The sequence below is a fragment of the Micromys minutus genome (genome assembly GCF_963924665.1).
Source record: "Micromys minutus genome assembly, chromosome: 1".
Taxonomy (NCBI): Eukaryota; Metazoa; Chordata; class Mammalia; order Rodentia; family Muridae; genus Micromys; species Micromys minutus.
The window spans coordinates 73917155-73942555 of NC_137969.1; the positions used below are offsets into that span (position 1 = coordinate 73917155).

General features: G+C 45.1%; 1 protein-coding gene across 1 annotated transcript in view; it reads right to left on the reverse strand.

The window, feature by feature from the left end:
- The window catches only part of LMX1A (LIM homeobox transcription factor 1 alpha), a gene marked incomplete at both ends in the record, with an annotated part of 137620 nt that overhangs the window by 68645 nt on the left and 43574 nt on the right, over positions 1-25401 (reverse strand). The window lies entirely within an intron of this gene.

Sequence of the window (25401 nt, forward strand, 5' to 3'; positions counted from 1 at the left end):
GATCGTTTCTGGAATTCTGTCCACCCCCAGCTGTACATCCTGTGGGCATTCGGTATGTTTTCCTTTGTCTATGAGTTCCAGAACCGAACGAGGAGCCATTCAGCTTTGGGTTACAATCTCTCCATTCCTGTCCAACGGATAAAGGCTGAAATCTGTTATCCTCTGACAGGGACCCTGTGGTTTGTGAGCAGTAAGTGGGTGGAGAGGAGGCAGAGTCCCCTGAAACCACTGCTAGGCAGCCTGGGCTAGCTTCCTGCTCCAGCTGTACCTTTGATGAAGCCCCCAGTGCCCAGTTCAGATCATAAAAACACTCACAGTTAACCATTTCCAGGACATATCCACACGTTCTTCCTCCTACAGGGTTGTTTTTCTACCATCCACTGAGTGAAGAATGGAGCCAAAAGCATCCATGTTACATCACCCCCTGAGAGAGACATTAATGCCTCTGCTGGCTCATCTGCCTGCTCACCATTTGTGCCTCAGTTTCCCCTTCAGCTAAAGGGGTCAGTGCTGCCTGCCCAGAATATTGTTCAGGTGAATCCAGAATAGCTGGGGCAAACTTAACCTATTATAAAAGCTCTGTAAGAAGAAAGGGAGTCTGCGGTACTAGTTCTGATCCAAGTCCTCAGTTTGGGCCTTGGGAGCACTGTCTCTCCACATCAATAAACATATCAACTGCTCCTAAGTGGAGATTTGAAGGGAAGGCTCGAGTAAGTCATTTACATGACCCTTTCCGTCTCCTGGTCCCCTTCTCCCTGGGGCAGGCAAGTGCTCGTTTTACTGCCTGGCAACCAGTCTGGGACTAAGCTTGCTAAAATATGAGTGTTTTTTTGGCTGGAGTACCAGAGAGCCCGCAGCCCTACAGAGAGAGAAAAATTGAACACACCAGGCTGTGGCTCCAGAAAGGGGAAGAATTAGGCTTCACACCGAGCAGGCTGAACCATGGCATTCTTTAGATAATGCTGAACAAACCCCCGAACAAAGGCAGCCAACTTTAGCTGCATGTTCGTAAAATGTACTCTCAGCAGATTCGGGCGCATTGAAGTGCCGTTTGCTCTGTGGCCAGGGTCCCCAGCCTAAGCTCCCCGTTTCTCCATGCTGCCCTCCTTGTCTGAATTCCTACAGATTCTGCCAATCAGAATTCCTCACCTCAGGCTCAGGGAGGCTTAGCAACCAAGGTAAATGGTGGTGCTTTCAAATTTGATCCTCACCCTTCAAAACAACCCCCCCCAACCCCACTTCAATTCGCTCACCGTGTGAGCCATGCTCCGAAGCCAGCCCTTTCCAGTGGGTTGACTTCTGAGATGAAGGATGTACTGTTCAGGGACTTACCTCTATGTCTTATTTTTAGGTGATGCTATATTAAGCTGTTTAGTACTATGACACTGAAGGTTCAAGTGGTTGCTATCTATTGGGATTTTTTTTACTTCTGTCTCTGCCATTTTTAAAGGCATACTTATCATTAGCATAATTAGTATTCATGTACCAACTCTATAACCTGGAAGCAGGCTTTTGTGGCTCAATCTGATTTTCTATTGCAGAACTTTCAGGGCCAGGTAAAGATGATGTAGGGACTGTGACCAGTCTTCTAAATCTGGGTCCAACGCAAATCCGCTGAACTTTGTCACTGCTATATGCATCTTCCTGCCCATTCTTTCCTCCCTGTGGTTGATTCTTTGCCCCAAGGCTGCAGCATCTGTGTATCCGATAGATTCTTTGCATCAGTTATGGGGGAAATGGGGGAACATAACTTCATCTGCAGCCTAATGAGATGATCGCTGTTCCCTCAGAAGCCAGCGTCAGACCATAACAAAGTGCAGAACACTAGCTCAGTGGCCTAGCATCCGTCCCCTCCCTAACTCTAAAATTTCAAGGAGAATCTCCATTTGGGACCACCTTAAACACAAACACATCTTAAAGCCCAAACCAAACAAACACAAAACAACTCCTAACCATGACTGAACTCCCGTTCTTAAGTGTGTGGGAAAGGAATGAAATATCATTAGTGCCTCTGAGAAGGAAGACATAAGCCTTCTGAAAAATCCCAATGACCCTCTAGATCCCAAGGACTCCTGCATGTAGCTGTGCTGGATCATTGTCTGCGCTGAAAATATCAACTCAAAAGGCCCAGCCATCTACGGATCACAGCCCAGGGTTGCCAGTAAGATCTGCAGCTGAAGTCTGCCTGGACTTCTGACCTAAATGGTCTCCAAGTCAAGGCTGGAAGATTTAAGTGGTGGCCACTGCAAACACAGGGACTAGGAAACAGGTCAAATACAGCTTGATCATACTTTTCAGTTCTGTCCCCAGGAGACAGAAGAGATTCCAGGATTATAGTGGGTGAAAGCCAGGGGGCTGCTGGCCACCAGCTTCGAGAGAAGAGGAGGCTGCATGTGAATTCCTGCAACTGTATAAGGGAAATCGATGTGAGCATTTGTGGGTAAACAAAGACTGTTTGCTGTGAACCACCTACTCAGCCACACGAACACATTTTTCCTGGGGGCCAGAAATATGCCTGTATGTGCACAAGTGTATGCAGGTATGTTTGCATTTGTGTATTTGGGTGCATTTATATCTGTTGGCAAAACAAAAATCAATGTCAAGTGTGCCCTGTCACTTATGGTCAGTGGGGGTCTCAAAGCAAAGTTGGAGCTCATCACTTGGCTAGACTGACTGGTCATTGAGTTCAAAGCATCCCCCTGTCACCTGTCACCTCACTCTCAGTCCCAGATGTGCCCTAGGCAGCAAGCACCTCACTCACTAATCCAACCTCACAACCCTCAGTGATCTTTTTTACACTTAAATTTGTCTATGTGGGGGAGGGGGGAGGGGAGGTTCAGGGGCACAGAAGTCAGAGTCATCTCTCTTCCTCCATCAAATGAGTTATGAGAATCAGGTCCTCGGATTGACAGCCATCTCATGGCTTCGCCAACCCCACAATAACTTCTTCATTCTTACAGATAAATCAGACATCCCTCTCCTGAGAAAAATTCTTCGAGTGGTTTCTCGCTGACTTTAAAATAAAAAGCCGAGATTTTTCTACCAGCAGCTCATCTGAGCCCTTGGTGGTTGAGGCAGGAGGATCATGAGTCCTGGGCCAGTCTGTGCTGCATATTGAGAACCTTGGAAGGAAGAGGAGGAGAGGAAGGGAAGAGAGACAATAAGAGGATGAAAAGCCAAGCCCCTACCCCACCACACTGATTTACACAAGAAAACAACCAAACAAGCCTTCAACTGGATAGATCTTGCCTCCCACACAAGAGTCCTGCCCCTTTGCTCTCTGCCTTCAACTCCCGGCACATTGATTTATTTAAATTCTTCAAATATGGCAAGTTTGTTTCCAAGGGCTTTTTCCATCCTGCCTCAAATACCCGTTTTCTTTTTCCATCCCTCCCCTGGAAGGCCTCTGGTACTTGGCTCTTAGTTCACCTAGGTAGCTCTGGTCCCTCAACCTTAGCAGCCATCTGGCTCCTTTTCCTCACACCCTGCCCAGCACTGTTGCTCTGGTAGGCAAGCTAGTGATCATGTAACTCCATAAACAGAGACCCCTCCCGAGTAGAGAAGAGAGCTGGCACCTGACAGACTTGTAAAATGCTTTTCAAGTGTATGACTCATCTAATCAATAAAATACAGATGCCTATAGTCACCGATAAAATGTTTTCTTAACATGGTGAGAATAGCCTCAGCATCTCCGGTTACACGGTACACCACAAGCAAACGGACACTGTTAGACCTAATGCATCTTTGTAGCCAGGAGGCAGAGAAAAGGAAGCTGCTGAATAACTATTACCTCAAAATTTTCAGGAAGAAAATATGCAAAGCCATACCTCTCACCTTAACCTTCACAATTACAATTGATCTGAACGCTCCAATCAGAGATAGTGCTAAGGTCAAAATACCTAAGTTAAAATTGGGGATTCAGCCAGATAACATCGAAAGATGCCAAATAGGTGTCTGAGCTTAGTTTTTAGTCTCATCTGTTAGTTGAAGAGTGCGCTAACCCTGCCAAGTGGACAGGATTGGAAGGAGGAACAAACAAGTGTAAAGCACCTTACACACTTTGCACAATATGGAGTGAGCTGTGAGTGTGACTAATATATTCTTGAAATAATGGGACTTTCTCCAAGCCTGAAAAATACCTACCCAATAATCCACTTCACTTGACAGGGTCTGATTACCTTGGCTCGGCATGTGTGTTCCGGATGGGACCAGGAGATGAAGCGGGCTGCTCAAGATGAATTTTGAAGAATGCATTCTAACAAAAAACAGTAAAGGCTCATTTGGGGGAGCTGGAGCTAATATTAAGAGTGAGTGAGCTGACAGGCTGCAGAGGTCAGAGTTAATTACAGCCAGCAGCCATTTACATAGTGCCTACCCAGACCTGCTCCACTGGGAACAGCCAGTACTCTAACTCCGAGCTGGCTGATATTAGTGAGGAGTGATTAGAATATGCCCATAGGGCCTTTTAAACTGTCCTCCTCTAGTTAAAGCTTTTGTTTTCAGCAAGATTTATGGGTATGTCTGCTGTACTCAAGCAGAGATTTCAACATGGAAGTCCTTCCACTTGCAAACCCTGGCCACCCAGCACCCTCCTGAGCTCCCTCTCAGAAGAAAGACAGTCTCCATATGGGTGTTCTTCCCATATGAGAGATGGCAGGAGGTTTCAGATCTCTGTCCAGTCTGTAAAAGGACCAGAGCCAAGAGCCGCAGCCAGTGGCAAAACACACAGCTATTGCTTTTAGAAGGGCCAGGGTGCCTCTGCCTCTGCCCCCGAGAAGCAGGCTGACCTCATCAGGGTCTGGAGATAATGGAGGAATAGCATTTGTTGTTCAGTCAGACATCCTCTATGCTGTTCCTAAGAAACGGACATTTTCAACACAATTTAAATATTAACTTGTAACACTAATAAGGAACTTCCAGCCTAGATGCAAAGATCATGTGAGGAGGAAAAATTCTCACAATTGATCCAGTTACAGCCCATCCTACACCTAAAAAGGAAATACCAAGAAGTCTAGACCAGACCTACCTGCCTGTGCTGGGTGAATCTGCCCTTGGATCACACTGTGAGCCTCAACACATCAAATTTTAAACACTGTGATTCCTTCATTCTTCTTTCCTGCCCCTTGACACCCATAAAATCTAGGATCATTCTACATAAAAAAAAAAAACAAACAAACAAAAAACAGGGGTATCTCAGAGGTGCTGCTGAACGTGTCTGTGACTCTGGGTACCCTGAGGTAGAGCCCAAGTGATGACTTCAATCTACAAGGTTAATTCATATATATGACTTCCTCGGGAAGGATTATTATAGAGCTATTTGCAACCTCTACCAGGATCAAAAGACAAGAATGAACTCTGCCATTATACTGGGGCTTAGGCTGGATGGACAGGGAATCATTTCCAGCCAGGACAGGTGGTTACACAGCAGCAGCTTACTAAGAGAAGTATATATACTTCTTTCATCTGTCTGATGGATACTTTCCTATTGAGGTAGCTTTGTTTGTCTGACATACAAAGTACACAGGAAGCGCAGAGGCCACAAAATACACCATCCTTGCTGACCACACGATATGTTTCTTGGAGCTCATTAGAGTGCTGACAGCTTATGAGAAAGACTGCAGCCCATTCCCTTGACCAAAGAAAGAAACTTCCAAGATGCCCAAGCTCAGATGCTGAGATCCACGGGAAAGCAAGACTCCTGGGTAGTCCCTATGCAGGCAGAGGGAAAATGGGCACAAAGCTCATGACCAGAGCCCAGGAACAGACTGACTTCCATAGCTACTGCTTCCACAGCCCGTGTAGACACAGTAGTTGAGCCCCTGAGCTTTTGTTTCTTTATTCTAAAACTGACTCAGGAACAAACTTTGGAAGTGTCTCACAGCAGATGAGCTCGTGCACGTGTAAAGTACCAGCTGTGTGGTCAGTGACATTTGTCAGTTTCCTTATGTTCCTGCTAGCCCTGGGTCTATGTAGGAGGTGGCCCCAACAGACTGCAGAGTTATCACCTGAAAGACAGGAGCCAGGGGCAAGCCAGGACGGGTCTAGCATGCCAGTTTCTTTACCTGGTTTCATGTGGTCCATCTGGTAGCTTAAGATGCCCTGCCCTAACTCTGCATGCTTGGCCAATGAAGACAGAGATTTCACAGTGGACTTCATGACGTTACCTTAGTTCCTCGGATTCCCATTTGGGGCAAGAATACTTAACATGGAAGGTGTTATCCCCATCACAACCACACCCTACATGTGATGTTTCCACGAGTGTCACATGGGGTTATACATGAAAGGGAAAACTGAGGTTCCTTTAGACAAATTACCCAAGCACTCAGTTCCAAACCAAGGCTGCTCGGCTTTGAAGAGAAGACTCTTTATAATCCTTAAACACCTCACAGGAGTTTTCTGGGCAGGTCTTTGCCTGGGCAGTAAGTGAGAGTAGAGAGGATGCCTGATATTGGAAGAGAGTTGATGAGTCCTAAGTACCACAGGGTTCAAGGTGAGCCTAAGTTACATTCCTTTGTTCTCACCCATCACTTGCCTAAATTCAAATCCAGGGGGTAGGTACAATGGAAAATAATACTGAAATATGTTGAGAAAGAATGCTCAGGGCAGTCTGCACACATTTGTCTTGATAATAGGAAACCCGGGAGCCCTGTAGGACGCCCCCTCTCTGAGCATCCTCCCTAAAACTTGCCCGCCAAGCCGTCTCCAGCAGGGAGAGTTTCCTTCCATCCTTCAAACCTTAGAGGTGGATTCTAGGGGCAGAATATTGTCAGAGACAGGAGAAATCCTCTTCACAACTGATGGATGGTTCTTTTCCTCCAGGGGACTCAGAGAATTTAACTCTACCATTCTACAGGTGAAATGTTGAGTACACATCTCCTCCAAGAAGGAGGCTGAGATTCAGAAAGCAATTTGCCAAAAAAAGAAGGCAGTTATGTCCTGCCCTGAAGATGCTGTATGACTGTGAACGCTCCTGTCCTTTGTGCGCGCTGGCACAGTCCAGCTGCTCATCTGGGCAGAGGGTGTGTGCCCTCTGCCCAGAACCGCATCCTAGCCATTCTAGAATCTGGTTTATTCTCCATTCAACACCCAGCAATACTTCCTGCAAGTGCACACGCAACAGAGCCGTTTCTAGGTTTAAAACAGTCTCCTCATGCGGAAGACTCAGCCATCACTAAATAAATAGTCAGTTATGGGGAGATCACCCGTATTCTAAGAGCGCCTTGGCTTCATTTGAAAAAAAAACTAACAACAACAACAACAAAAACCAACAGGCTGCTATTCCCTTCTACAGACTCCTTTATTTAAAACAACAACAAAACAAAAAAATAAAAAAATAAAAAACAACTGATTAATAGACAAGTTCCCAGGAATGTCGCTACTGTGTAAAGGGGGGTGCCCTCATCCAGAGGCTGAGCCTTCCAGGCAGGGTCCCTTGTTCAGCTGAAGAGCCAAAGAGCCAGATTGAGTTATTCATTAACTTCCTGTATGAAAACCGAATAATAAAACTGAAGTGTGTTAAACGAATCCAGATGAAGGGGTTTAAATCACCTCCGAGTCACCAGGCTTAAAACCGTTGTCATTTCCCCTGGAACAAACAAGCTTCTCCCTTGCTGTAGCATCGCCATATTAAATGGAGATAACAATATTTATGTTCATCCTGGGGGTCCTGGGGATGAAAAATTGACATGTGTTGGGGGGGCGTGATGGGAGCCCTCTGAGTCTACTCACAGCCCTGTGATTCCGAAACCTATACAGATCGGGGCCAGAAAGGCATCTGAGGCTGAGGAAGTCTGGCAAGAGCCGGACATGCTGCTGTGACTGACCGTGGGAGTCAACCCCATCGCCCCTTAGTAACAACCACTTAGCTCTTATTTCTCCCCAGGGATTTATGTGTGAGCGAACAGCAGGCAGCTGTCTCCTCTGAGGAGGCTGCCACAGGGAACTACAATACAACATGAAGACGCCAAGCCATAGCTAGGAAACTCCTCCTGGGTCGATCGTGTGAGCAGCCAAGATGTGGTTAAAGACACCAATTCTGCTGGGATCCTGTGTCTCATAGGTTACAACTGAAGACTGTTTTTCTCTATTACGACAGAAAATGTGTACTCCCCTGAGAAAGGCCAAACATCTGTGTGAGGTACACCTTGGGGGTGGGTGAGGGGCTTGCTCACCGCTCAGATAAGTAACACCTCAGACCTGGCTCTCTCCATAAACCTTCTCCAGATATTTAAAATTCTCGGCGCCTTACTGTTATTCTGGCAAGCCAGCCTGCTATAGATTTTCAGAGGCTGGGTTGAGCTTGAGGCAAACAGTTTCAGGATTCTAATTAAAATAGAGGAAGTGATCTCCTACACAAATTTCCTTTCCAATCAACGCCATAAAAATCACTAGGTGATATCCAATTGGCAGAAGGAATCACTCTGGCTGGCAGCTGCGTATTGCAGACAGAGCAAACAGTCCTCGGCCCTGGGCATTTATGGAGTGTCTTATAAAACACCCACAGCAGAGATTTGAGGTTCTTTGACCTGTGGCTCCATCTAATTGTTTGTAGTCACATTTATGAAATTGCAGTTTTGTGTCCATATGGAGTCAGGAAAGAGAAAGTGCAGTTGACCCAAGCCACTGAACCATCTACTTAACTGTTTCACACGGACTGCTGGTGTGGAATAAAGGCTGGCAGCTACAAAGGGGAATGGCTCATTTGATCAAGCACTTGCCCTGGGACCTGAGTTCAACTTCCAGAAGCCACATTTTAAAAAGTGAAGGCCTGGTGTTGCTCTTACAACTCCAGCAATGATAAGACCCAGACACGTGGATCTTAGAGGCTTGGTGACCAGCTGATGAGCCCCAGCTCAGTGAGAGGCAGTGTCTCAAGAGCTTGTACACACACACACACACACACACACACACACACACACACACACACACACTTTCGCGCACAAATTAGGAGCCAGTTGTCTTAATAGTTACACAGGCAAAGTGGCCCTGCTAAGTTAGTCCTCTCCTAAGAGGGGTCCTTTGAGGAATGACGTCAGACATCAGCACTCTAGCATTTTAGAGCCAATTGTCACCCAAGCCTGACCCAAAGGCAGGCATTTAGAGATGTGGGACTCAGAAAACCTGTGGATGGGGCTCTCAGATGAAATTTTACTGCCTCTTATTCCATCACAAGTCTGAAGAAATTTGTGTCATAACACATCCCTGATTGCAGGTCCAAAACCTCAGAATGACAGTGAAGCCATGTGACACCCACTGAGTGCACAGTCACAGCAGCTGTGAAGAGTGACACTGAGCCTATTTCTTGGGATGCCCTTGGGTACACAGTCAGAGGGCCGAGTCTAAGATGCTGCAATCGCCTACATCTCCTAAGACTTATTCATCTAGAAAAGAAGGCTGCTCCACCCATATACACACTGGAATCTCAGGGCCACAGGACAGCCACAGTCACCAGCAGAGCTTGGCAAACTCTGGTTCTTTTCCCATGCACATTCTCACTGATGGCTGTGACCAACTCTCTAACGGCGGTTCACACCGACTGACAAACTATAATTCAACAAAGCACCTACCCCAGCATTGGTTATCCCAATTTAATTATCCTAGACTACAGTTTGTGAAAAGTCACTGTTTTATTGGGGAGAAAATCCAAACCAGGAGATAAATTGGATCTCTACTGATGAGCTCACAGGGAACGTTTGAACTGTATACATGCAGGCCTTTTATTATGCACCAGGTGAATGGGTATCATGGCACCTGCTTTGTTTCCTGACAAACTCCACAGCTTACAGCTCCAAAAATCAGTTCTTGCATTCTGGAAGACAGATCAATTTTCGGAGGTCACACTGAAAAAACCCAGCAGAGGCGGGCTGCTGAGCTACTAGCGCCAACATTTCTTGGCTTGTGGCCATATAATTCCCATCTCTGCCTCTGCCTTCATACGGTCTTCATGCTCCTTTCTTGGAAAGCCACTTGTGAGAACATTAGGGCCCACCCACATTTTCCAAGATTAAGTCTCATGTCCAGAACCATCATTCAAACTACATCTGCATAGACACCTTTCCCAAATAAAGGAACACAGGTAACAAGGGACCTTCTCAGCCTCCCCTTGGTCAAACCCTGAGAAAATACCTTGTAACAAGATCTTACTGTACTATGAAGAAACATTAAGAAATCATACCCAGGTACGGTAATATGCACCTGATCACCTGGCAATATGCATCTGATAACAGAGGGTTGTGAATTCAAGGACAGTCTGAGATATGCAGCAAGTTTCAGGTCAGCCTGAGCTACATAGGAAGGCCTTACCAAAAAGAAGATGGGGAAAAAGAATGACAGCACCACAGGCTTTGGGAATACATTAGAGAATCAAGTACGGTTCCTGGACCATCTACACGACCTAGGAAAATGTCAGAAAAGGCATTTTACTCACCCCATCTCACATCCTAGCTATCTGTGTCTTAGTGTGCCTTCCAGACAATTTTAACGCTCGATAATGCTTGAGGACCACTGAATTGAAACCACAGGGCTTCTAGTGTTCTGCCCTTAGTATATCTGTTAAGTCAATGTCGAGCTTCTGCTTAAAAATCACCACAACATATACTTTCCCACTCCCTTGCCCCATCCTGTTTATCAAAGACTTACCAGCATAAGACCTAAGAAATAATATAACCAGTTATCCTACAAACAGAGGGCATCACCAGCCACCCTCCTCAGCAATGGTACCTATCTGACAGCTGAGCAATTGAGATGCTAATGATAAGGGTCTGCCTATGATACTCTCTATAGGGTATCCTGGAAGGGATGAAACCAGGTATGAAACACAGACCATGGCAACAAGAACGAGACAGTCAGAATGAGGAAGCACACAGGAAGCACCTTTGAAGTCTTGAGGCATCATTGTGTGGTTTTTCCACGTTGTTCTATCACTTGTATTCTATCTGATGTCATGAACACCACTGCCTCAAGGCAGCAGCGTATGCTCAGCACTGGCTTGGGCACAAAGAGCATCATCTAATGCTCCAGACGGCTTCATTCCACCTGGTTCCTATCTGCCCACTGAATCAGGCCCTCTCTGCACCTCAGCTCCTTCTGTAGAGAATGAAGAAAGTGAACTGGAAAATCTAACCGTTTATGACCAAATGGATTTTCCTAGCATAAGGTTAGGTGTTGATGATGGTCCAGGGACCCCACCAAAAGCTACTGCTCTGAGAAGTGTCACCAGAATTCAAGGCGGGTGATGCCTAAGTCTGAGCAATTGTGGCAAGTGGCATTTTAAAAGCCACGATTTGTGTATTCCTCACTTCTACACTATGAGGTCGTCCTCATCCCCGTTTTATATTGGATAAACTGAGGCAAAAAGGAATTCCCAAATAATTTTCTCATGGTCTTTCAGCTAGTAAGTAGGAGAACTGAGCTTTGAACATGTGCTCTAAATCAGAGGTTCTTCATCAACCATGGTCTGTGCTGGGCAGGGATGCTTGGGATGCAGTCATCTACTTGGTCTTTAAGTGGCAGACAACACAAAACAACTATTGAAATCACAATCAAGTATCATATATCCTATAAGATGCTGGGTTTTGTTTTCTCATTAATATGTGGGTCAGAATGAGTGTGGCTACTGGCTACACTGGTTCAGGGTTGGCTTTCTGAGTTCATGGCTGCCCTTCCTTGGAGACACACACTTTCATTATTAAAGTCCTGAGAACCATACAGATAAGTGCTAGAAGCTCTGGGAAATGAATGGGGTCTAGAAACTAATGCTCTATGAAACAGTGCAGAGAGGGGAAGGAAATAGGTGAGAGGCAGAGAAGGCAGTGCTGGGGCAGATGCCACGAGAGTAGTATCCTTTCACATCCGTCACCTGGACAACAGATGTGCTGAGACTTCAGCCTCAACCTGCCCACCTGCCCACCTGCCCACCTGCCTGCCAGCTGTAAGACTGGAAAGATTTCCATTGACAGCGCCTGTCAGTACCAATCTCCCCCTTTATTTCCTTTAAGAAGTTACCACTTATTTGCTCATTCTATGCAGAGGCACGCAAAGCAGCCGGGTCCAGATAGGAACAAGTCGCAGAAAACTAGGACAGACAAATACAGCCCAAGGGGGAGTGTCTTGGGATTAACCTAGTTAATATACTCATTGTTATCAAAAACTCTTACTGGGCCCGAAATGGCTATACACACTTCCAACCCAGCAGTTGAGAGATGGAAGCAAGAGAAAAAAAAGCTCAAGGTCACCAACTATTTGTGTATAGTGATTTTATGGTCATCCTGGGAAACAAGGTACTGTGTTTCAAAGAAAAAAGAAAAGAAAAAAAAAACAAAACAAAGCAAAACAAAAACACAAGGGAACTTAGGAGAGAGCTTGGTAGATAAAGTGCTTGCTGTGAAATCCTGGGGACTGGAAATCAGATCCCCAGAAGCCAAATAAATGCCAGGTGGGTGTAGTGGTCCTCCTGTAACTCTACCATTACGAAGACTGAGACAGGGGAATCCCTAAAATCTCTACAGCAAGCTGGCTAACTAGACTAGTTATATCGCTGAGTTCTGGGTTTAACTGAAAGACCCAGCTTCAAAGAGTAAGGTTGAAAATAACTAATGAAGGCTTCCAAAGTCAACATTTTCCTGCAGCCTGCACTCACATAAGCATGCATGTGCACCTCCATGTACACTCATACATACACAAAGAAGAAAAGAAAACAGGTACCTAGCTTCTCTAGGTGGTTGCCATAGCTTGACACAGACCCAATAACTGCTACTCTTATCCATAATCAGGAAAGCCTCTCTTTGCAGTCTTGGTAGTGAATGTATAGCACAACCACTGCACTCATGAACTCTCAGCTCCTGGGGTTTCGTGAGCTGGCCCCGTTGATGATAATTCATGGGTTAAGGAAATGGTTCCTGGGTCTTACTTCTTACTACTGAACTACTGGTTACTAAAAGACTCTGGTGAGGGGGTAGTCATTGTTGTCAGTGGTGCCCACTGTGGATCCCACCAAGCTCCAACGCATAGCTCCAGTTCACACCTAATGGTCAACAAAGCAACACAAGTAAGAATTGGAAGGGGATATTGCAGGGGAAGTTAAAAGGGAATAGGAATGAGTATAATCAGAGTACATTGTGTACATACGTGAAATCATCAATGGACAAATGTCAAGAAAAGAAGGGGGCCAGGGAGATGGCTGTAAAGTATAAAGCTGAGAATGTGGACTCTGACCTTTGGCCCCCATGTAAAGGCTGGGCATGAGGGGTTGCATCTGTAACCCTATACTGAGAATAGAAGGGATAGGAGGGTCCTTGGAGCTTGCTGGCCAGACAGTCTGTCTGTCAGTGAATTCTAGCCTCAGAAACAGACTCTGTCTCAAAAAATGAGGTAATCCAAGAAGATACCCAATGCTGACCTCTGACTGCCACATGCACACCCAAGGGCACACTCACCAACATTTATGTATGCCCATACACAAGCATGCACTCTCACAGATTACACATATATGCATACATGCATACAAAATATAAACAAACCAAAAAATCCTTCCTGAGCTAAAATAATATAGAAGGTGACTTCAAAACAAAAGACAAAATTATCCAGTTAACTAAGGATTCTGATTTTGTCCATTTTCCTTTGAGTCTCATGTTTGATGGGTGATATAGATGGTACAGAAATAATTAACATCTTTACTGCTCAGAAGCACAGAGCTCTTGTGACCTCGAATCCTCCCAATACAATCACAGTGGAGTCAGAGTGTCAACAAGTAACATGCCAACCACAGCATTCAGTACTCTGGGCAAGCATTGTCTTGCTCATTGGTTCTCAGTGAACATGTGGGCATTATCATTATGAGGTCCCCATTCTGCAAATGAAGAAACTGAGGCACAGTTTACACAGTTTGTGCAAAGCAGCACAGCCAGTGAGAAGAGACTACAGTTCAGGCACAACAGAGCAAGGGGAGTGGCCTCAGGCACAAATGTGTTTCTAGCATCAAACATGCTCTAAAGCCAAACCTCAGAATCCTTTCTAGCATCTTCCTGAGTCTGACTCACACAACAAGCACTTACTCCACCATGCTGCAGTGGGAAGGGTTATAAGTGAGGAGCTGTTACAGCCAGGAATAGCTTTGTGATACATTAAAAAAGAGAAAACATTCAGTGTAGGTCATGGGTGAACAAAGTTGGCCAGAGGACAGGGAATCAAGTCACCTTTGCTACTGCTGGTAGTAATATAAACCCTCCAGGGCTCTGAGAAGGCTACCTAGAAACAGCATCAACCCCATCCCCCATGTGCACAGATCATTTAAACCCCAAATTTCTTTTCTATTAATTCAAACTAAGCAAACATGTAGTCTGTGTCGGCCATTACGCGTTTATGTGTCTGATAGAAGTTATGCTTTGCCTCTTCATAGAAGTCTCAGGCATATGATTATTTATGTATAATTAGAGAATGGAAAATCTAAACTTTATCCATGACTTTCAGTAATGAATCCCCAAAGAATGAAAAAAACATTGATGTCCTATCACCAGCCAAAGTAATATATCAATTTTAATTAATATTATGAAGTTATTTAACTTGATGTTGGAAACAATAAAAGAACGTTCAGTGACATGGGAAAGTGGTCTTGATTGATTATTAAATATAGAAGAGAATTATGAAACATGAGGCACAACACAATTCTCATAAACATATATGGCTAGCACATAAAAGAAAAGAAAACATGAGGGGGTAGGTACCAGAAAGGTCACACTAATTTCTGGATAGAAAGATGGCAGGTTAATTTTATGTCTTTTTCATATGTTGCAACTTTGTTATGATAAATGAGTAGTCCTTTAACAATCAAATATAAGTACTTTTAAAGAGATATAACTCAATTACAGTGCCTTGTCACACTTAACCTTTCATTTTTCTTCCAAGTTCCCAAGCCTTCCTGAGGAGAAGGCTATCTGTATCAATACCACCAAACCAAAAAGTACACACTCAGCACAGGCTGGAAAATTCACCATACTTATATGTAATAGTTCAGTCACTGACACAGCATGACATAATGCAAAGGAGCTTTTACCAGAGCTCAAAGGGACACATGTCCCCACTGAGAATTTCCCAACAGTGTAAGATCTCTGCCAGGGCTCAGGAGAAAAACCACCTCCCCTGTGGCAACCAGGAGAACAGGGATCAACAGAAAGTTCAAGGAGCTGTTAGAAGCAAATTGAGCAGATGGGTCTGAAATCTTTGAGACGGGTCTGGGGCACTGTACTGGCTGGTTTTGTGTCAACTTGACACAAGCTGGAGTTATCACAGAGAAAGGAGCCTCAGTTGAGGAAATGCCTCTATGAGATCCAGCTGTAAGGCATTTTCTCAACTAGTGATCAAGGGGGGCAGGCCAGCTTATTGTGACTGATGCCATTCCTGTGCTGGTAGACCTTTCTGTTCTATAAGAAAACAAGCTGAGCAAGCCAGGGGAAGCAAGCCAGTAAGCAACATCCCTCCGTGGCCTCTTAATCAACTCCTGGTTCCTGACCTGCTTGAGTTCCAGTCCTGACTTCCTCTGGTGATGAACAGCAATACAGAAGTGTAAGCTGAATAAACCCCTTTCTCCCCAACTTGCTTCTTGGTCATGATGTTTGTGCAGGAATAGCAACCCTGACTAAGACAGGAACCATACTGAACAGTGGAAAAATGTTTGTGTTTATTCTTCTTTTATTCTAAATACTTCTTCACCCTGAAGAGGTTTGATGGAAACCATTGTCATGTTTAGGAAATCAGGAGAATGTCAACTTTATCAGGACCACAATAGATGGAGTTTAAATAAATTCTTCATCCTCCTCTTCCTCCAGTTACTGACTGCCCATTCGTACACGCTGTTCTTTATGAAAGATACATTCAAACAGTGAATATGAAATGTATGTGGGATGCTTCTCAAAAATGCAAGGTTCAGCTGGAGCAAAAGAAGAGGTCTAGCCTGGGTTTCCATGGCCAGCAAAGAATTAATCCAGTGAGGGAATGGAGGACAGGTAGATGCATGACTCAGGCACTGTCCTGGCCTGAAGAAGTCACAGAGATGGCAGGGATGAGACTGGGAGGTCCCTCTCAGGGTATGCTTGAGTCTGCCATCCTAAAGAAGTACCAGCATTATTGTCAGGGACTCCAGTGTTCTTCACAGAGGTTTGGAATTGAATAACAGGTGGGGTTCCTCTGAGCCACTCTCACAAAAGCAAAAGCAGCAGTGTTGGAACATACCAGGTCCCGAGTGAGAAGAGAATGTGAAAAACTGCGTTTCTACCTCTGCTCACTCTGACAATCCCCGCTTCTGCCTGTTTGTCTCCACAAGAGCTAGAAATCCCTATTTTAAAGATCTAAGGCTTTCCAGCTGCTAGGGTAGTGCTGCAAAACTTAGATGCTCTGGACACGTTCCAAAAGATTCAGATGTGCTTGGTCTGGGTAGAACCTCAGCATCAGCAAAGCTTCCCGAAGAGGAAAGGTATCCTTCCTCTCAATGGGAAAATATGAAACTGCAAGGAGCTTTTTAGTGTAGACTCTCGATGAGGGGAAGAACTTAAATAAAAGATCTTCATGCTCCCCCACTTTGCACTTTCAGAGCAGAAGACTAAATGCCGATATCAAGACAGCAGTAGAACTCTTACAGGTTCAGAAACACTCTACTCAAGGTGGTAATTGTAGGGATTGGGAGGAGCTGGATAGAGGGTGGGAAATGGCAAAACCAAAAGGGAGTTCCCCAGAGGTTCCCTGGCCCTTAAGGCTCTTGTTCTGATCTCCCAGAATATACCTTAAATGAGCCTTTCTGAGATCCATCCCAATGGATAGGTTTTCCAGGGAATCCCATGGAGCTAGGAGGAAGCCTCACTCTACTTTGCTACTTCCAAGCCATGCTGTCAAAATAGAAGTGGAATAGCTGAGCTTATTCTGCCTTCCTTGTCTGAAGAAAGAAAGAAAAAAAAAAAAAAAAAAAAAAGCATGCCTAAGCCCAGCCCACTGCACCAAGCCAGACAATGCTCACCCAGCATCTGTCCCATTCCAAGATGACTCTTGTTTCCTAAGCCAGGAAAGCAGATTCAAGATGCTCCCTGAAGCAAAGCTTGGTACCAGACAAGATTAGAACTTAAATGTTTCCTAAAAGGCTCTTCTTGGATCCTGGTACCCAATCCAGCATCTTCCCAGCCTTTCGAAAATGGTATAGCTGTATCCCACGCATCTGTGCCTCCAAACAGGAGTGCTTTTTTTCTATAGCAAGATTGAATAGGAGAGATATGAGGGAAGCCTCTAGCAGTAAGGAACCTTTGTCACCTGAACGAAACAACTCTGAGAGCTAAAAGGCAAATCTTAGCTGAGAGGTTTGTGGACCAGTCAGAGAAGAGGCACACTCTGAAACTAAGGGGGCTCCTATGGATCAAAGGGAGGAGCCTGACCATCTTCCATGAAGAGCAGGATATCCACAGAGCAGCAGGATGGGATTCTGACACTCATCCAGGAGAAAGAGATGCAAGCATGAGTGATCGGTTGGACCCAAGGATGTCTATTAACACTGTGTGTGCCATATTGGAGTGTGGGGACTGGTCCATAAAAAATGCTGCCAGAACATCTCAAATTCTTCTAGAAGAAATCAAAGCAGCACTTTCTGCTATAAATTCACACAAGGTCTAGATTACCCTTGACCCCCATAGATTATTTCTGATGCCCACAGAAAGGGTTGCTTTGGGGAACAATCAAGATGATCAACCATTATTTATTTAGTAAATTATCAAAATGAAGTCAGGAGGCCAATAACAATGACTGAAGTGGAGACTGCAGAATCAAGGAAGGCCACTGCACTAAAGTGCTTGGAGCCAACACTATGATTCCAGCTACATGACCTTAGCCTGTTCACGAGAGGATTAAACATGGTGAACATTTACTAAATACTGGGCTCCTCCAGGGGTCATTACTAAAATGATGCTGATGAGTATTTCCTCTTTTGAATGGGGAAAAAAACTGGAATGCAAAGAGGTGAGATAATCTGTCCAAGAGTGAGATGCTCACTCATAAAAACAAAGCCATAGTCCGTCTAGCTCATGTCAGCTCCAAGAATGCCACCCTCCTGCTTCTGGATCTGCTGATGAGGGTGTGCTGGTGGACAAGTAACATCTGTATGAATTTAAGGTACGGCTTCCCTCTGGATGTGTAAGATCAAAACGACACAGAGAGTTTGCTGGTTAGTGGATCTAAAGTCTCAACAAGCAGCTTGGGCAAGCATGTTCCAGACAGAATACAAAGCCTGTCGGTACTGCCAGTCCCAGGATCTGGAACTGGACACCAGGGGCGGGAGGGTGCGGTTTTCTGATTTCCAGCCAAGAAGCTGGACAGCAGGCCATGCTCTCTATCATAGAAAGCCGTTAATGCCACAGGTCAAAAGGTACTCTCTTCCTGGAAGATATCATTATTGAATAAAAGGGGAGGGAAAGCAGGGGAAAAAGGGCACCAAAGCCTAAACAAATAACATCAGCATGAAATCTTTAATGAATGGCTCATCCAGGGCTGCCTACTAAAATCCAGAAGGTTTAGCAAAAGATGCTTTAAAGCCAGTTTATACTGCAAATCAGCCATGAAGAAAAGTCAACACCAAGTTAATCCCCATTTAATAATTCAGTTTCAGGACGGTAAAACATTTCTTTCCTGGAGTGCTTACACGTAGAGCTGATAACATGGCAACCAAGAAACACTCAGAGAAAGGATTATTTTACCAACTCTGCTAGTGATGATGGGTAGGACGTGGCAATTGACTCCTCCTGACCTCTGACTTCATCTACCGAATCCCTTCCTCTTCTCTCTGACCTCCCTCCGACCCCCGCTCCCTGGGCAGAAAAGTTCTAAGTGGACTCAGTGTTACTGTAGGTAGGGTCAATAGTCCACCCCAAAGTCATCTTATTGAAGACTCTTCATCAGAAGACATACCATAGCGTCCTTCCTCACACCTTATAAAAAGAGATGCCCAGCACTGGTTTGTCCCAGGCCAGCACCCTTACTATACAGTGCCTGACACCCACACAGCCCCTGGGGTGACATTCTGAGTTCCCAACAAATCATTTTGATCTGAGAGTTGCGGGATTCTGACACCAACTAAAAAGGTGCTCACAATCTTCAGTGTTGTGTGTGGCCTGTCCTCTGAACTCTCCCCCTTGATCCTCTGCAAAGGGCTTTATCATCTCTCATGTTCACTTTAGGACAGCTTCCAAGGCCATCCTCAAAACCAATCCACAGGAGAGGTTCAAACTCGCCCTTCCTCTCTGTCCAAACCGTGAGCTGACCCAGGTTAGGTGCCCTTTGCTTCTTTCTTCAAGGTTATCCTTGTCTCCTAAGTGCATAGAAAAGTGCCAAGTGAAAGTGAATCTTACCAGCTCTCCCCTGAGGTTGACTACCTGATGGGTAAAGCATATAAGAAGGCCTAAGGGTCAAGTTCATAACCAAGTGCAAAGCAGCCTCAGCCCCTTGCCCCACTCTTTCGTGCCCCATTACAACTCCTGGATACCTTGGCAAGTGCTCGAAACTGCACAGAAGAGAAATTAAAAGCAAATTTGCATCACCTTTGCTCAATGCTGGAGCACTCAGTTTTAATTTGCATTTTATTTGCAGAGCAATTGCATATAATATAATATTGTAGAAATGCTCAGAACTCTCTTTCTCCTCCTCTCCTAGTCCCACCTGCTTCGTTTCAGCTGTTGTTCCCAGGATGACCATAGACCCAGATCCATTACAGAGAGTTGTGTACCAAGCAGGGCTCAACTAGAGAGGCTCTTGGTGGCCCTTGAGGACCAAAGAATCTGAGAGGCCATCTGAGGAGTGTGCTCAGTTTCTAACAAAACGGAGCTCAGATGCCTGCTTTCCTTCCCATCAGAGCCTATTGTGCAAACAAGCATGGTCCTGACTCAAAACCACCAGCTCTCAGGACTGCTTAACACACTTCCAAGCCTGGTGAGAATCCACGGGAGCAGCCGCATTGTGCCATCTGCAGAAACCCCTGGTGAATCTTTTTAATATCCCTTCCTCTCTACAATATGAAGTTTCTCAGCTTTGGTTCAACTGGGCATCACTCCCACCTGCCAGGCCACCCACCAGGCACAGGAGTGACTAAACAACACCAAACAAGACATTAGTTCATCCCAAATCTAGCCCAAGTTGACACCCTTCTCCAACACACACACACACACACACACACACTTCTGCCAACACAATACTTCAACACGCTATGATTTCTCCATGACCTAGCAGACATAGCTACCTTATGACAGGATAACACACAATATTACCATCTACAGAGTTCATGCCTAAAGACCACACAGTTGAGGTTTTTTTTTTTAATTAAGAAGCAAATCTCATAAAGTTTTAAGTGAGTTTGTGACTCCATGTTTGGCTGCATTCATAGCGCTCCTGGGCCCTGTGCATCTGATGGGCTACAGATTGAGCTGCTCTGAAAGCCTTACACATGCTTGCAGAAAACAAGGAGGGGCTGGAAACTGCTGTTTGTCATCTGCCTAATCTAAGAAGGGCACACCTCCCTGTTTACACAGACAAGCAGCTTCCAACCTGAGAGAATATGGCCTTTTTTAAAAAAAGTGATAATACCTCGCTAAATATGTTCTTGCAGTGTTAAAAATAGTAGCCAGGCTCGAACTGTAAGAAGAAAACCAAGTCAGAACAGAGCAGGAGGAGAAGGATGTGGAAGGGACAGCCAGTGAATGCGCACGTAAATTCTCTTTGCTTTCTCTGGTTTTCTTTGTTTTCGGTGACCACTAAGTTGTTTCCTCCCTGGAAAGCACTGACTTTCTCAGGGTGAACTGCCTCTTTCTGAGATGACTTAGTTCATCTCATGGACCACTGTAGAGCCAAGATACTGAAGCTACCCCTCCACTCACTCATTACAGGGGAAACTGCACATTGCACTAAAACACAATTCAGTGACCTTCCTAGAGTAGTGCAAACAAACACGCGATCCGTATAGAAGACGCCAATCCGGGTCTCCTGATTCTCCCTTTCTGTCCTACACATCCCGTGTACTGTGAGAGAAGAGAATGTTCCGAGGTGTTATCAGTGATGCCAACACCCCCACCCTTCAGCCCGGTCCTCCTCACCAATGGTCTGCCTTAACAGCAAGGCTCTGTGCCCTTGTCCTCAGTTTCCTTTCCTGTCTTCCCTAGTGTCTGTGTCTAATTGCTTTCCACCTTCCCTGTGCTTCCTGACTGCTGGGATCATGACAGCATCATTGAATAGTTAGTCAACATTACATGGTCACTGTCTGGACACAGATGTGGACTGATGTTGGGGGAATCATTCCTGAACCTCACCTAGTGAGAAGCAGGAAGAGATGGTTTCTCTTTCTCCACGTAAGAATTGGGTACCAGTTGCCTATACGTCACCATGGTTGCTTTTCCCTTAGCTTCCAGGAAACTCCAAATTGGGTTTTATCCACTCCTGTAAAAATGACTCTGGTTAGCTGTATTGGGGGGAGGGTGCTTCTTGCTCCACATCATACCCCTTATCACTTGGCTAATGTGACCTTATTATATTTCCATCATTGTATTGTATTTTTTCTATAAATAGCTTCCAATCTTCTTTGAAATGCTATAATATAAACAATCACAATGAACCCCCCTCAAGGTTTCTTGAGCCTTGAACAAAAAGACAGTGCACCATTTCCAGACATCTTGATCCCAAACCAGGAATGTTGAGCTAGGAAGAATATCTTTTTTGTGCCAAAATTACAATACAAAGCAGAGACTTCCAAGATGCTCCCCCATGTGAAGGTGAACATGGGACAGACTCCCAGTTCCTGCCCTTCCCTTGGCCTTCGTGGCTCTCGGTGGCATCTGACTTATTTCTAATGTGCTGGCGCTGAGACTGTTCTGTGCCTGGCTGACCTTGTGCCTACCCTGGTGTTTTGGGTTGTTCATGGATCCTCGTCAAATTTTACAGAAGTGTAAGACAGATGAAAAGTGGGAATGCATTCCTCAGCTGGAAGAGTGGCCAGGAAACCACAAACTGCTGGCCCTCCTGGGATCATGCTGGTCACGAACTTGGCTTCAGCATCCCAATGACTTCTTCCTCTAGACATTGCCTGAGCCTGTAGGCAGCTATTCTTCACTCAGACCACGAGCCCTCTGGGTCCCCTGGAGGTAGAGCATGATGGGAAGTGGGTGGACACTAAAGAGAAACATAAGGGGTCAAAGGAACACCAGGAATGAAGCCACTTCACACATGCTCAGCCCTTAGTGGGATTTTGAGACCCTCTCTGACCAAAACAAAAAATCCTTTGAAATGGCCTCGTTCCTAGCTATGGGACCTAGGATGGATTTCAAGGCAGTAGCAACAACGCATAAAGCTTTCCTAATCCTCTACGTGGGATGTTATGACTGATATATGAGTAAGCTTATCCCAGCTTGCAGGTTAGTTTCTTACAATGCAAAACACATCACACCCTCCATCCAAAATGCAGAGTCCAGGCCTAAAAGAAGGAAAATATCTCAAGAGAGCACCACTTCATACACTAAGTAGATGCTGAGTTCTGGAGGAAATGAGAATAGTGTTAGAGAATCCATGTTCTCTGGACCACCCTGAGGAACCTCTTAATTTAACCTTGTTCTGCCTTGGTTTCCTCATCTATAAAGTGGGAAAAATAAAAAGCCAACCTTAAGAAATTAAGATGTTCTTGATAGGCATTGAGCTCAGGGTAGGTATTATATGTCTTATCCTTTCCCTTCCCAAAATGTCTCCAAAATTATTCTTCGACTTCAGAAAGAACACAATAACCATAAAAAATTAATTCAATCACCTCTTAATTAATCTTTAAAAACATACAACTTCTGTTTGGGGACCATATCACTTAATATATGTCTCTTCTAATCTTGATCAGCAGTATTGACCTAGAAATTATTATTGGGCCCATGCCTTAATTCAACCCTTTCAACTCAGACAATAAAAAATTAACTCAACCTGGCCCATGCTCTTGCATAAGTACAGTTCTTGCACATTATGTCCCTGTTTCATCTGTTTCAAAGGCTTCTCAGTCCAAGATCCTTACATGAGACCCAAGAATCTACATGGCCTGACTCACCTGATCTTTGTTGCCTCATTACCTGTCTTTACCTCTGACATCTAGCAATACCAAACTTGTTCTTCCCTCTTGATGCCTTTGCTTATATTGTCCCAGAAGTCTGGGAGTGTCTTCTCTCCTCGTCTGCCAGTTCTGCCCCTACACTACATCTTCTGAGTGTTGCCAGTGTTCTCCGCACCCTACCTGCCAAAACTGACTTCATGCTGCCCTGATCACCTGTGCATTGTTTGATCGTGTCATAGGTCACACCCCATTATGCCCTTGCCCTTCACCAACCCTTGTCTTGTGAGACCTTCATAGTATGAGTGCTCTGAGAAGAAGTGTGTCTAGACTTCTAAAGTATTAGAGGAAAAGCAACTTGACCCGACCCAAGGCCAGTGAGTACCACATGAGTGCACCTACCTCCCTCACACACACACACACACACACACACACACACACACACAGTAAAGAGATTACAGAGATAGATCCTAAGGAAGAGATACCAATTGGGTAAGAATAACCACCAAGAACCGTAGCAAAAGAAAGCCAAGAGCAACATGGCCCTCTAGATCCCACTAACCTCAACTAAATTCACTTCACTCAGCAATCCTCCTTCAGCCCCTAGAGCCCCTCTCGCTAGCTCATTCCATCTTCAGATTGGACTTAGTGGGGTCTGCAGGTATTTACCTTGATGCGATACTTTATCATCTAAACCCCCACGCCCCTCCCGCAGGTTCCTTTGATATAAACACCCCTCATCCATGGATACTGAGCTTCCCTGTACAACTTGTTCAGACACCCGAATGTAAGGAAACATGACTGTGTGGTTTAGTTTCTGTCATTCCCCATGCCCACGTGTCTAAGAAGCTGCTGGTCTAGCAAGTAAAGACTACATATGAATCCATTCAAGGCCTAGTGCCAAAGCTGAGTCCAGGTGACCCTGAAGCAGGGTCACCACAGTCAGCCTAGAGATCCAGGGGTGGAAAAACAAATGCTCACTCTCTCCAAGACTCTAATTTTCTTTGGCAAAGCTAACCAATACACTGTTGTTTAAAAAAAAAAAAAAAAAGACGAACCAGTTGTCAGCACCTTTTCTTTTTTTTTCTTTTTTTTTTGGTTTATCTGTGTCACATAGAGATAAATCTCTCCCAAACAGAGTAGTGCAGCTAGGTCTCTAAATCCCCCCACAGGCCCAACTGTAACTCTCAAACCAACATATATCCATGGTATGGAGCCTGGTGGTGATCTGGCTGGTTTTGTCTGACTTCCCAGAAGCAGCAGCCTTGCCACCCTGATTCACATTGGAAGCTGGAAGAGCCACCGCTTCCTTCTTCTCCCCTCTATGCCCAAGCAGCATGCAGCATGAGGTGGCCAGCAGGAGAGAAGGCTCAGCCGAGAGCTGCTGGCAGCTATGCCTCGTGTCCTCTTGGGCAGAGGACAGATGCTGTGTCTGTGCATATGGATGGGGGTAATGAGAGAGCCCTGTGGCTTCGTGCAAGCCAACAGGCAGCACCAGCAACGGGAGCCAAACTCTCCCTCTTGTTCCATAACCGACAATGGAAGAAATGACAAAAAAGAAAAAAAATCCATTTCACAGACCAGCACAGAGATCTGATTGCCAGGAGCATCTCTCTAGATGTGGGAAGAAAAATGGGAAGAAAGACAACAGGCAGCAAGAGGCAAAGAGTGAGGGCAGAATCCTAACTTTCAGGTGAAAAGCAATCCAGGTGATATCATTGGCCTTCGGAACAGTCCATCAAAACATCAGCAAATCCAGTACCAAAAATAAAGACTCAACTCTCATAAATATCAGCTATGTAATGGTGTTGAATAACACCCAACAAGAATTTGGAGAGCCGAGATACAAAATTGAGAAAGTAGGAGGGGATGGTTAGTTTGAACAAGCCCAAGGCTATGGAAGGATGTGAATTATTGCCTTCTAATGAGCCTATTCAACATGACTAATGGCATCAGGACCCTCTCCCCAAGATCATGCTATAGGTAGGAGAAAGTATGAGTAGAACAGGTCAATAATCTTGAGATGATTTACTTATAACCTGCAGACCTTAGAATCTTTGAAACAGATCTGAGTTTTCAACTAGACAGCCACACTGACCAAGGTCAGATGGTCCAGGCATCTCACACAGAGCTCCAGGGAATTCCCATAAATAGAAGCATGGTCCCAGGTGGAAGGACAGAAAGGTACTGTGAATTAACACAAACCTCAGTCAAAAATCTGTGTTTGAATTGGCTCTTGGAGTTTGGGTGTCACTGAGAACAGTCTCTGAAGAGCAACATGTTTTGAATGCTAACCTCTAACTGTGAAGACCACT